The 14340-nt window shown below is 37.9% G+C and overlaps 1 protein-coding gene across 3 annotated transcripts in view; it reads right to left on the bottom strand.

Moving 5' to 3' along the window:
* LOC125762558 (homeotic protein antennapedia) overlaps positions 1 to 7971 on the bottom strand; it is a 75692-nt gene extending 67721 nt beyond the window's left edge. For 2 of the 3 annotated variants that reach the window (XM_049424763.1, XM_049424762.1), the window contains exon 1: positions 3203 to 5965. The gene's annotated coding sequence lies outside the window, so the exon portion shown is untranslated. Of the gene's footprint in view, positions 1 to 3202 lie in introns of all 3 variants that reach the window. The other variant, XM_049424768.1, reaches the window with a different exon arrangement.
* Between the last annotated feature and the right edge of the window lie 6369 nt (positions 7972 to 14340).

Below are 14340 nucleotides of genomic sequence, written 5' to 3' on the forward strand. Positions count from 1 at the left end.
ACCAACGAGCATTTTAATCATGACAAAAGTAATGAGTAGTGTAAAAAGTAAATCATGACCCGTTAGCATAAACTGTAAACGATTTATCACACAACCACAATTCGAGGATTATTGGATATTTTTTATGTTAAAAGCATAAAAAAGAGGCCCAATGACGGAACTATTATTCTGCACATGTAAACCGTATGGATGTCATGAGAGTTTTCTTAAGAAATGATGTCGTTAAAGTACTTTGATCCATCTTGAGATGTCGAATAAATATTTCGCACACATGTCTTTAATGTATTAATGCAAACTACACTGTTGATTTCACCTTCGCATTACAATCTTTGACAAAATGGTGAAGTGTGAAAACCCCAATGTGCAATATTTCTGCTAGCATCAAATAAAGTTTCCATTTGCTGTGCGTTTCCTACTCCACTTATGACTGGCCGTTGTAGATCGACAGCTCGAAAGGTTTGAATCTCCTTTCACTCACTAGCCAATGTTCCATCACCGTCAGCTTCGTGTCACCAAAACATGACCGAACAATTACAGGCTAGCATAAATTTATGCATGTGAAGCAACGTGTACGCGTACGTGCACGTACTAGGTGTTGTGTATGTATGCATTCATAATTTTCGATGCTGGCCTGTACAGGGCACGAGGCGCTTTCTGGCTGCTAGCCTACTTAGCGAGCACGAGAGGAGATTTGTTGTGCGTTTGCATGAAACGGCGGTACAAGTGATGCTTTTATATTGTTTGCTATTGCAGCGGAGGCGTTTGAGAAGGCTCACAGAGACAAATCGTATTCCTGGGCACTGAATGTCATGTAGCGCGATTGAGAGCCGGTGGGCCACTAGCCACCGGATATCACCACCGGAATACACCGGTGGCTTGTCGACGCATTGGCATCGGCTGTGCAGCGATAAAGCGGATGCAAAATGGTGTGATTTGTGGCTGGTTTTTCGAACTCATAACAATAATAATGCTTAAATCGTGTAGTGCATAATTAAATTACCATAATGCAAATTATGTGCTCTATAATCGTACATTATTAAATTAAAAATCACGTGGTTAAAGCACGTACTTTACTTTTTCACTTTCTTTGCTACCTTACTCCCTGATTTGCCCGGTCGTTGGATCCCCTTACCACGGATCTGATTTGCCGGTGTCCGGCTTACTTTTGTTTGTAGAGTAAATGGTTTTAGATTGGTCAAAGCGGGCACACCCGTGACACGTTCGAAATGAAAACTTTTGTGAACTACAATCGCCTTGCTGGAACATCTTTCGACAAGCAGATGCCACTTTTAGGTTTCGCGCGATAACACTTGGAAAGACATTTCAATTCAAAAATCACTGCATATGTTCATGCTACATGGGTTGCGTGTTCGAAATGCTGTGCGAATACGCCGGCCCGGTGTTGCAAATGTATAGCCCGTTTCAGTTGGAGACAGGCAAGTAAAAAAAAAGCGAATCGATAAGCACGTTTTTAACGTAGCATTCCGCGGAACTGAAATAGACGTCTCCACGAGATCCACGTTGATGCAGGTACACTAATCCATGGGCTGATCAGCACAGCCAAAAACGGGTTTAGCGCTGGCAGATTTTCTGTTGTTGTCTTTCTTTTCCTGTTTTCTCATTTTATGCCATCGATCGCTTATTTCTTTTACACTGTTTTGGGAAACAGAGAATCGATTGAAACTGAAATCGAATCAGAAGAAAGGTTGATTTTATTGAAGAATAGAGTAGGAATTTAAAGGTGTTGAAAGAAAGTGTGAGTTTTAAACTTTCATTAAGATTAAATCAAAAGAACAAAAGTTGTAGCCTGTATTTTATACTCCACTATTTTTGATAAGAAAGCGTTAGTAAATTAGGGTAATAAATGATAAGTAAATAAAAAACGAGAATTGAAAACTATAAACAACGTATTAGAAGTAGAATTAGAATGATAATTCATCAAGCATTAACAATGTACGTTGTTCATGTGCTAGGAACGTGAAGTGCCAAGAAAAGTACGAAGTTAATAGAGCACAAACATAAACTAAGTTTAAGTTACTCTCCTTCTTTCTCTCTCTCTCTCTCTCTCTCTCTCTCTCTCTCTCTCTCTCTCTCTCTCTTTGGCTTAACGACCTCAAAGGTCATGCTGGTCATTTATGGCTTACTATACTTTTTTACGAGGGACGGCACGAATGGGATTTCATACGCGGTCCAGTCGTATGAAACTGGCGCCGTTTATGAAACACCATGTAAGCGGACCATGTAAGCTACTTGCTTGTAATAACATTTTTCGAAAAGACGAAAACTAGCGAGACAAAAACTAGCGAGAACTAGCGAGCATTCTCCAAAAATATAGTTTATTTTTTTATTATTCATTTGCATCCTTCACGACATCAAAACCACCTGTAGAATCTGCTGTACATAACGAATTTTGAAACTAATGGAGACCTCAGCTATAAAATTGTGTTTCATTTTATCAAACAAATATTTACTTTTCAAAATAATGTATAAAATGTACTTTAGCTCGAAAAAGAAGCGGAAAAGAATAAACAATTGTCAGCAAACTCGAACGTAAAAATAGATTGAAAGTAAGGTTTTTTTGTAAACGGTTTTTTTTTAATTTTTTATTTCAAGGTACGATAAGGATTGTACTAAATTATTCATAATGAATAAGAAATGCTTGATTTGAAGTAAAAAATATATCCCGAAGTAAATGTGTCTAGTGGATTAAATATTTGCATGCGTTATGTTGCAAATGTTATGTATTATAAATCTATTTTTAGCTTTACATTAAATCGCTAAGGAAAAAATCAAATTACTCTTCTTTATAAAAATGACAATAACGCTTTTAGGAAAGTGTAACCAACTGGTTTTTTACAAACTTAATTAAAATAAAAACAAAAAAACAAAACCAAAAGCCGAAAATAAGCATTTTGTCGCGACATCATGATTTGCATGGTTTTTTGCTTCATACCCCGAAGAAATAGGAACCTGCAAGAACCTTCACATGTCTTTGCTAATGCTAAAAATGTCAAAGAGAGCATTCTCGAAGATTAAACACATGATTCGAAGGATTATATTGGAAATGGAATGTGGTAGCTGAATGTAAGGTAATTAATTGTTTTACAACCCTTGCCGCCTACAGCATTTGAAGCATTGCCGTCGGCGTTTTTTTTCATGTTTTGTTTTCAAACGCCATCTAGTTCAAATTCAATCTACTTACATACAACAACTGAGCGCCGTAAAATCGCCTAGATGGTTGATCAGGAACATTGTCATGTGTGACGAAGATTTACGTTTTAACGTTTTCTCGGTAAATCCAACTTCCATGCACTAGTATAAGATGGGTAAGGTTTTACACATAATTTAGTGTGGCTCACACTTCGGTTCGTAAGATTGAAACAGTTTCAATAATCGGTTTCAAATCTCTATATCACTGCAAATAGGAAGCGCTGTTTGCTAATTACGTACAATCATCAACTATTTTGTCACCTTTTCCGCTTTGTCGCCCTAGTTTGTTTTTGTATATCCACCATTCGTTTAGTGTGATGAACAGCTTGATTTCATAATTTACAACTTAATGTAGAACACTTTGAATATAATATACGATTGCACAACGTGTAGCGGAAGTGTGGATGTGATTTGGTCGCGACTAGTCACTCTTCACAGAACTGCACAAAGAAGACATACATTTAAACGGAACATTCGTCATGCTGCAACTAGGAACACCTCTTGGAACTGCAAACCGCAACTATGTCAACCGTCTCAAACTGTGATCAATATTTTTCTTCACTGGACTCAGTTTCAAAAGTACACAGCCGCACCGATTGCTACATCCTTTCTGAGTTGTGCTTTGAGAATGGCCAACGAGCGAGACAAACTCGGGCGACGGTTTAACGACCTTGGCGCAGAGGAGGAGTGTAATAAAATTTTACGATTTGTTGTGACTGTTTGTGCCGACTTCGGCAGGCGCACTTTCTTCGTTAGGTAGTTGACGAAACACTACGGCACGGTAATTGTCACTAAAGTATTGTGAATATCGGCTGTGCTTATCTGTACAACACCATGCCAAGCCATATTACATTGTCTCGCCGGGCTTGGGCACGAACCACGAATAAATTTAGGATCGGAAAATGTAGAGTTACCACACGCACTGCTCTAGGAACAGTGGTAATTTGCAACAAGGAACCAAGAACTCGGCTGCAAGCGTTGTTTGATATTCTTCTATTTGTCCGTGTTTATGCCTTTCTAATTGATGTTTATTTCTTTACGATTTCTATCAAACTAAACCATAAAATACGATTTCTTTTCTGCCCACTCTGGACTGGCACGGCTTCGGGCATGTCGACTGGTTGGCCGTCAGTCGTGTTGCGTACGAGAGCAGCCCCTTCTTGGCCGTGCAATGCAGGCAAGCAGGGTAGTTCGGCACAGTGTGTGCATGCCCTTTTGATGTGCTTGATAGTGTGCGTGTGTGTGTGTGTATGCATGTGTCCGGACTCGGACTCTCCGACGGTGATGGATTGTCCCATTAGTTCCGGGACTGGCAGCCCGAATCGGTTGAAAAGAGAAGGAACGAGTAGCACCCAAGTTGGCTATGTGTATGTGAAGAGTGGTTAAACGCACTCACATGTGCTTCACAATTGTACCGAGCTTAGTACACGCTCGCGGGGTTACCACTTCTTGCTTTGTCGTGCAAAAGGCGACAGTGAGGCTGAACGCGCGGGTGCTTTAATCCGCGTCTCGTATATCTTCGCTCCGTTCCTATTTCATTCACCCTTTCTGGCAAGCCATCTAGCCACCCTCTTCGTTCGAGGCCTCTCTTCGAGGAACGGCTGAATTTCGTGAGATTCTCTCACATAAACTACCTTTCGAAAGATGTTGCATAAGGAAGCGGTCGGTACACGGGGCGACCGGGGAATGCGTGACCCACAGACGAGACAACAATAACAATCAATTATGTGATAAAAAGAGATGAACGCACCGGCATGGCGCACACGGCTGTGTCTCGGGTTTGCTTTATTTTCGGCGTTACGCTCGTAAACCATACGCGAGCGAGCCAAGATTTACGATGAGAATTCCGCTCTCGGGGCTCGGCAAGGGTTTTATTGCGGCGCGAAGGCAGTCGTCGGAAATTTACGATCGTCAAGTGTGTACGCGCCATGCGGTGCTGTTGGTGGAGCTTTGCTTCTTTTCCGTCTCGCCCAGCAGCGCATGTTCAACCGTGTAGTGGTAACTCAGGAGGCAAAAAGTGTAACGTGCACAAATAACTCAGCCGAATGGTACAATAAAGCACGATTATGCTCTGTCTCGACACATACATACATTCCCCTAACGGCTAGGCCTGGAGAAGAGTCCGCACGTGCTACACAGCAAAGGGCCCGGAATGGAGTGCAAAAACATTAAAATCATATGCTCGATTTCCCCTTCGGAAAACGGGAACAAAACAAAGATGGTGACAGCGAATAGGAGGAGCAATCGTCATAAACCATTCAGAGAAGAGATATGGCGCTTTTTCTATTCCGCCCGAACACAAAAATGTTATTTATAGCCAACCCATATTTTCGGCGCTCACTCTCATGCTCAGCGAACGATTCGGTGAGTTACCGTCGCGAAGTGTGTGTGTGTGTGAGCTGTTGTAAAAATGGTGCGGCACTGTAGGCTTACGAGATGATGGTTTTTATTACCTGAGAGTGTGAAAATTGAACGTGTTAGAATGGAATCGAGCCGGCGTGATAGTAATTCAAGTACGCGGAACATAGTTCCAGCAGCAACCAGCTTTTTTTTGTCCTTCCGTACCACCAAGAGTAATGATGGTATTGAGCGAAAGTGAGGCATTTGGTAAGAATTAGGAAAGCAGAGCGCACAATGGGATATTCGCTGTAATTATTGTTGAATATTTGTAAAATCCATCATAAAGAAGAATAAAGTAGAATAAAGTTATTAGTTGTTTTAGTACAATTTGATAGAAAACATAATTCTGTTAAACTTCATGAAAGCAGTGTACAGACAATACATAGTTGCATTCTTATACATTCATTAAATTAGTTTAATAATTTTTAGAATTTATCGAAAATTCCAAAATTATATGAATTAGAAAATACGTAGAAATTAACAGTGTGAAAGTAAGCATTATTTGAATTTGATAACAAATTATAGTTATCCAACAAGCGGTGGTTTATGTGGCACGCGGCATGTCCGGTAAAACATCCCATTAGGACCGCTTTCATGAATCAAGCATTGACTATTTGTGTGAAATATTATAAAAAAGTCTATAAAAAATGTATTTGAGGTGTCGATCGTTTGTTCGATGAACATTTAACTGTAGTAGGTAGGGTCACCAGACCTCGCATGACAGAACCTGTACCAAATCTCATCTGTACTGCTCCCTAGCCAAGTATGGCTGTAGGTCGTTCTACCAAGAAGCAAAATGAAGAAAAAAAACATTAGATGTTGATGGATAATTAATTTTATTTCATCCGTGTATACTGTTCCGGGTCAAAAACCACGTATTTTACATTCCTTACACACTGGTTTTGCATGGAAAATGTTATAATTCAATAACAGAAAAGGCATGATAACCCACTTAACATAACATAAATATCATAAACGTTTTAACCTTTGTTTGAATTGGTAAATTTTTAAGTGTGAATTCCATTGATTTTATTACATGATGTAGCTTGAGAATCATATTTACTTAAGTCCTGTACTGTTTATTTCTGAAAATTTGGAAAATGTAAATGCCGCTTTAAATACCGCTGTAGGGCTACATATTTTCCAGATATTAAATTATGTTTGACCTACCACAAAAAATTGAGCTTCGCCTGTTGATACAATTAGTAGATCATTCCTAGCATGCTGTTTCTTCTTCACTCTACCGCAATGGTTAAGTGCATTGAACCTAATTGAACTTTATCGGTAAACAAATGATTAACAACAGTCGAAACCATTGAAACGTACATGAAATATGGCTGTGTGCTTAATTTTGTAGTCTTCCGTAATCGATACTTCCAGTCTATATCCCTGTTTTGCTGACGATATACCTTCCATGTACTCCCAACTAACTGAATAACTTCGATATGAAAAACACTTGAAACCTTTACTAATCTGTGTTCCATATCGATACTTAACTTGTTCATTGAGTTTATTATTGATGGTTTGGAGGAGCAAAAAGTGTATGCAAAGGTTTTAGTTTAGGTTGCATCATACATGTGATCAATTAAAAGATTCTGGATTAATTTTCCTTAGTCCTGAATACACGAAGTATCGAAAACGTTACAAAAAGGGTTTGATTATTTAATACTAATGATGTACTATTCATGTTACAATAATATTTACGAAACGTTCGAAAAATTCTGTAATTTCTGTACAAACAATTCATTTACTAAAACCTTTATATCACATCACAATATCGTCGAGATCTCTTACCTCTGCAAAATATTTTATTATTTTTATTCATGTTAATTTAAGTTGCAATAAATGTACTGCAACATGTGTTTTCGACAAACATAGAAAACATCGTGCTACATGAAAAGATGAAAAAGTTTCTGTTTGCGAATCTTTTTAGTTCATGCACCAATAATTGCAAAGAAAGAAAAATTCAAATTTAGCTTTTCCAGCTATAATAGTTAAAAAAACTAAAATAAATAATTGTACAAACTAGAAAACTTCAATAAACTAATGCTGTAGCAATGAAATAGAGTTAGAATCACACTAAAACAAAACAGGCTCAAACGAAAGCAGAGAGTGATAATTCAAGGTTTGGTAAGTATCAACGCGAGTGTTTTTTCCAAAATTGATGTGAAAAAAAGAAACAATCAGAGAATAGAGAAAAAAAAGTCAGAAGCCCAGAGTAACAGAAAGGTACACTGCGATAGATATGCACAAAGAAGGAAAATAATGCGAGAAGAGTAGGTAAAGAAGGAAATGGCAAAAACAGCCGGGTGAACAAAAATATTAACAACGCTATAAATCATTAAAATATATGAAGATTTTTCCTTCGCCATACATTCCCCAATGTTTACCACCAAGTGCTTTGCAGGCTTTCAAAACTGCCCCAAACATTGCGTAAACTTCAACAGCAATGTCTCAACGTTACTGTAAGGAAAGAAGAGTTGGTCGCTGTTTGGGGCGTGAAGCATGGACAGTGCGGGGATTTGGTGTAACAAAAATTAAGACATTAGCCATGAAAGAAATGAAAATATAATAAAACCACCGAACAGTGATGTCGAAATGACGGTCAAAGTTCCGAAGAGATCGTAGTACGGAGTATTGTGGAAGAGCGGAAACGATCATTTGGCCGCAATGCTGAGGCACAATCGACGAAGCTGGGAAATCTGGGTGTTGGTGGCATTCGAGACAACGGCAGAAAAAATGAAGTAAACGCATTTACAAGTAAGGTTTTTGGGGGTTTGTCGGCTTGAGAATTCCACACGAAGATACCATCAATGAAAGAACTGGGTGGAGAAGACTTTGTACGTATATAAAACCGTATTATTTGAAACATTAATGTTTTATGCATATTTAACATTGCGTTCTCTCTGTTACTGCATCTAAACACTATCTTCTCAAGGCAAAATGGGATGATAGAAAGAAATATCATTTTTGTACATTTAACAGCATCGACTCAGCAGATCCGGTTGGCTGTGACGGAGGAAACAAAATTGTATAAGAATTAAATTCCTCCAATAGAAACAGCTAACATGTATTTCAAAACCTTAATTATTCAATGCCCAATTCAAAATGTGGTTTTATGCTTCGAATGGCTCAATCATACACGCTCTGTGCTAATTACTGTCATTAATGTGAAACGAAAATGCATGAGTACGCAAAGAAAAACGAGGAAAGTTCACATTTGGCACAACAGATTGGTCAGCGGAAATAGTTCGAATTGAGCATTCTAACGTTGACATTTCAAAACATGAAAGCATACCATCAAATTACTATTCCATTTGCCTGCGGAAATTGTTTTGACTAGGTATTTAACCGTTATGAGAACGAAATTTCTCCACATTTCTCCGAAATGCCTCTACATTCATGGGACCCGTATACCATCCCAATCCATTTATTGGAACATTTTTACAATATCACCAGAGGTAATATAACTCGTATCAATGGTACAAGAGTGATGTGAATGCGCCTTTTGGTGAATAGCTTATTCACCAGTGTCTTCGTTTTATGGTACTTTCCTGTTTCTCTTAGGGAGTAACAGCTTAATAATTCCCTGCTCTTGTTTCTCGAAACATGATTTCTCTTTAACCCCCCCTTCCGTTTCGTTGAGACGTTTCTTTTGAAACCAGACATACGATTTGTAGAATTAAGTGGTTACCGACAGATATTCGATCATGTTGGTACGATATTCGTTGGCGATGAGTTATTTGATTGCCTTGAGGCAGCAAATCCAACTCTGGTCATGCGTTTCTGTTCCTGATGTCTTAAAATAAGCTGAACACTCAGTCCTACTGCTAGAGAGTTTCGAAATTCAAGGATGTACTTATTTATAATGCATTAACGCAGAAGCATGCAAAGAAACATGAAAAGTGAAGTAGAAACACATCTTTGAAGAAATTAAATAACACAAGAACAATCACTGCTTAGATAGCTGTGATACTTGCGGGAACCACTATATGGCATTGACTTTGAACGGATGGGATGATCTAGTGTTTCGTATGATCTTTCGTTAATAAGTTATATGCAAATGTCACTAGCAGAGCTACGTGCCAGTTATCTACAAGAAACAGACTCCCTTGGTCAGTGTAGGAAAGAAGATGTTTAAAAAAATAAAATAGAAACGTAGCCGGGCGATAGGAATAATGCTCTATGTGTGAAGGAAAGGCCTCTACCGATATATTTCATTTGCCCAAAACCTTTTTCTACGATGAAAGTTAAGAGCTTGATCCTCAAGCCAATTAAGAAGGTCAAATCGTTGTCCATGATTATGGTAGCATGGTAGGCTGAGAAATTTGCCAATATTACACTAAATATTACGTGTACAAAGATATGCTTAAGGTAAGTAACTTGGTAATTTGATACAATGTCGATTTTATTTAATATAACTGTAGGATTAGTATAATAAGTGATTTGGATATCCATTAATGTGCCCGTCGCTACCAACATGTTGAATCAATATACTATGAGTTCTGGATGGCTGTTTTCACATGACTATCACGTGTAAAAGGGCAATCATTTTTACTAACCAATCAATTGTAGGATTACGAAAACAGTGCTTGAAACTCTTTGAATAGTTTCCCTGTTTCAACAGTTTTACGCATAGTTTTTAACGAACTCAACGCATATCAACCGTTTTCTATTTAATACGAATAAAATATCATTTACTCCACGAAAAATGTTCATCCCTTACAATGGCACCGGTGCTTCATTTTCTAATTTTTCCCATAAATCAAGACACCTCTCCGAAATCCGTTTGGCGTGAAAATGATTATGCAATTATTCCAACATGACGTTATCCTTTTTTCTCGGTTTCACACCGAGAAAACACGCACAAATACTGGCGAACGGTTGACGCCCGTTCCACTCTGTCCTGTTTCCTGTTAGTGAGCGTTTCGATCGTTTCGAGGTTTATGTAGGCCATCGCATTGCCCAACCAAATGTGCAGGGTATCATAACAAACCACAAAGCATAATATCAATAAATGAGTGCGAGGGAGATAGATTGAACATCGGATAGAGCAGCGCAAATCTGCGAGAAGAATTTTCGGTGAGTACATTCAAGAGGATGACATCCATCGTTAGGCATGAAATTCGATATTCATCCGGAACTGAAGACGAAATGCAGACACACGTATAGAAATATACAGCCACACTCGATTCCTCGCAACCAAGCCGTCATGCCAGAAGGCACGCCAAAGATTTACGAGCTTCATTTTCCTGCCAGTCGCTAGAATGGAGTTTTATTTCAAAATGTCTCTTATGATCGTGTCCATCAGTGAAAGGCCACAAAAAAAAACGCCCAAAGCACAAATTAACAACGAGAAAAAATATCGAGTCAAATGATTAAAACATGATTGTTAAATCGTTTTAGTATGACAAATAAAAAATGATTTGAAATGATATTTCAAACAGAAAATGGTAGATGGATAGATTAGAAAAACAAAATCACAAATCATAAAACAAGTAGAATCTTTTGGTTTAGTAAAAAACTGTGAGAATCGAGTAATTATAATGTTTACCAAAATCATTGGCGCACTTCTCATGCGCAAATGTTTTTATTCAGCTTTTCTGTTTTTTTTATATATATATAACATCATTTAGCGATTTTTCATATGCTATTTAATAAACAAAGAAAACAAAAACTCACAAGCCAAACCTAGAATTAAATACGGCACATTGATGCGTTAAGATAGCTTTGCTAACAAAGGCGCATGAACGTGCTATTCTATTGTCCTGAATGTTTTACCTGTATAGATGAAACAACAAATTAGATAAGCTCTTATTTCAAACTATTGCTAAACTTGATTAGACTAATATGGATAAGATATCACTCTATATACATATGTTTTTGGACAAATTTGAACAGGATTCTACAATTAAGTTGTCTAGCAGAATCTATGAAGGGTTGTACAGTGCTCTGTTCACGCCGACTACCAGCAAGTATTTTGCGAACATAAACACGTTTAAAAACATTTCTTTCCATTTAAACGATTTCGGTACTGCGTTTTTGTTTCATTTAACTTCGTACACTACAATCGTGGTGCATTGAAAGTAATAAATTTACATTAACCAAGAAGCGGAGTCATGTTACGAAAAACGGTAGGAACCTTAGAAAAGCGTGTTTGCTTGCTTAGAGTAGGAAATTTGTAGAGTGGTTTTTGGCAAATTTATTTTTTGACATTTGTCCTTGCTACATGCGCGTTTGTGGTGTGAGGCCATTTTTCATTATGTTTCTTTGCAGTGGAAGGGCAAACACTGACACACTGAAAAAGAACCGCGAAAAAAAACCAACCGAAATGGAGAAGCTGAGGAGAGCTGAAAGTCGAAATGGTGAACCTTTCTCACCTGTGGAAGGGCTTACGGTTGGAAGGCCGTTTTGATTCAATCCCGAGAAAATCATATTTCTTTATTATTATAAATTATTTCTTCTTTTATGTCTAATTCATGTTCTCTCTCGTGTTTACGACTGCCGGTGACTAATTATCTCAGTGGATCTAATAAACATGAATTTATAATTAACTCAGAATGAAAGCGATGAAAGTGAACTCGTTTTGCATGGCATGTGCTGGTTAACACACGCCCGTACTCAAGGCCACTGTGCACACACAAACACACGTACACACATACATTCACGCGCACACGCACTGAGGGGGGTTGCTGCTCAGAATACACACTCATGCCATGCTCTCGTAAATGTTGCACGCAAGCCTCTTGCACCTTCATCAACGCTTAGGACAATGAGTGGAGATAGACTCCGACGAGCGACTCTTATCGGCGAGCCGTAAGGGATGCTGGTACGAAGCATGCTGAAAAGAAATAAAAAGCAAAATTAGATCAACGGGCTCGGTATTGGATGATGGGCGATGGCGCGAATCGTGAAATAGGACAAGAATCGGTCTCTACGGTCTTTGCGGTTCACCGACACTTCAAGAAAGCTGGGAGATCGAAGGCAGGCATGGAAAAAAAGGTTCCAAGAAAAAGAAAACAGCTTTGCAGAAAAATATAGAATCTATCTTTTTACCGTAAGACGCCATACATCAACTTGATTTACGGTTCTAGATACGACAGCTTAAATTGCATCTCACACCGCCGAAAAATGAAATTAAACTACCTCTATTCGTGGCCATAGTACCGCCCTGGAATTGACACGCACGCAGGCTGCTTCCGGTCCACCAACTGTCGTAAACCATTCCATTGAAAACCCCTACAAAACTTTTCTCCTACAACACCATTTTGGGCCAAAAAAAGAGAGCAAAATATGTCAAAATAAAGCAACAATACCAAAAAGCTTCATCTTGTTTTGATCGCTCATGCCGTCTAGCTGACAGAAACCGAAATATCAGAAATAAGAGTTATAATAGGATCACATCACTCATCGCATTAAATTAAAATAATAAAAATTAGACAAATTAAACACGAGTGAGAATGTACATTTTTACTTATGAAGTAGTACTATGTTCTTAGATTCATAGGAGAATAGATCCCAAATACTATCTTCGATAATGCACAGCCTAACAAAACGCTGAATCTGATCCTCAATCTTTCCTAGATTGTGCCCCTCATACGCTGAATTTGATTAATTAGATTTGTGTATTTCAATCTTCGAAGAAAATGTTAAGTATCTATGTTAAAAAATTAAGGTTTTTGACATCCAAAAAGAGAATTCAAAATCGAAATAAGTAGTGTAGTTGATTGATAACTGAAATAGAACTATAATAAGATTTTGTTTTCTTCCAAATATTATGTTATTAATAACATAGTCATTATTAATACTAGTTTTCATTATTCAACTTTTTTTTATTTTACACTTTCTTTTGATTAGATTTTTACACAATATCTAACATTGCTAGATGGTTGATACGACTTGCATATTTAGCACAGTTGATTTAATACAAAATGTGAAGGTAAATGTTGATTTGATAGGAAAGCTTAACTGTATAAAAACCAAAAGTACATTCTGCTTACTTAAGCTTCACCTATTGGGAACCTCAATGGGCTAGCAAGTGGAAAGTGCATTAGAATCAAAGGGAAACTTATTTTTCTACCGTTCCAACCGCTGTGGAAAATTTCGATTCCGTTGACTGTTACTGATTTTTGGCTTTTATTTTCGACAATTGCACGTTCACATAAATCAACTGAGCGGCATTCATTTTTCATGCTTGCATCCCAACCACGGCATGTAATTGCATATCCAATGATAACAACAACAGCAAAAAAAAACTTTGGAATTTGAAATTCTACCAACACTTTTCGTCTGTGTCACCATTCCAACCAGAATTGTGCTTTCGGTTGAAAATGTCGGTTTCTGTTTATGCGCCGAGTGCATTGAATGCACTGTATGAGTTCGTGTCTGGTCACCGAAATTAATCGATTTATGAGCGTTACACCGTTATTTATGATTTCTAGTTGTTTTTTGCACACAAATAATGCAATGATAACAACAATAGTTTTACTGTGAAGAGCAATTCAGTGGTTGATGGATGGTATACTTCATGCTATCATCGTGAGTTAACAAATCACTAAAATAAGTAATCAAAGCAGCATACGAAGGACGTTGATAAGCGATATAGTAACTAGGAAATCAGAAAAGGAAAACCGAGGCTTTTGGAAAAACTCATTGTGGTCATTAAGAAACAAACAACACACAACACAATACAATTGATACAAAAGAACCTCCATTTTAAGTGTTTTATTT

This window comes from Anopheles funestus, chromosome 2RL (assembly GCF_943734845.2).
Source record: "Anopheles funestus chromosome 2RL, idAnoFuneDA-416_04, whole genome shotgun sequence".
Taxonomy (NCBI): domain Eukaryota; kingdom Metazoa; phylum Arthropoda; class Insecta; order Diptera; family Culicidae; genus Anopheles; species Anopheles funestus.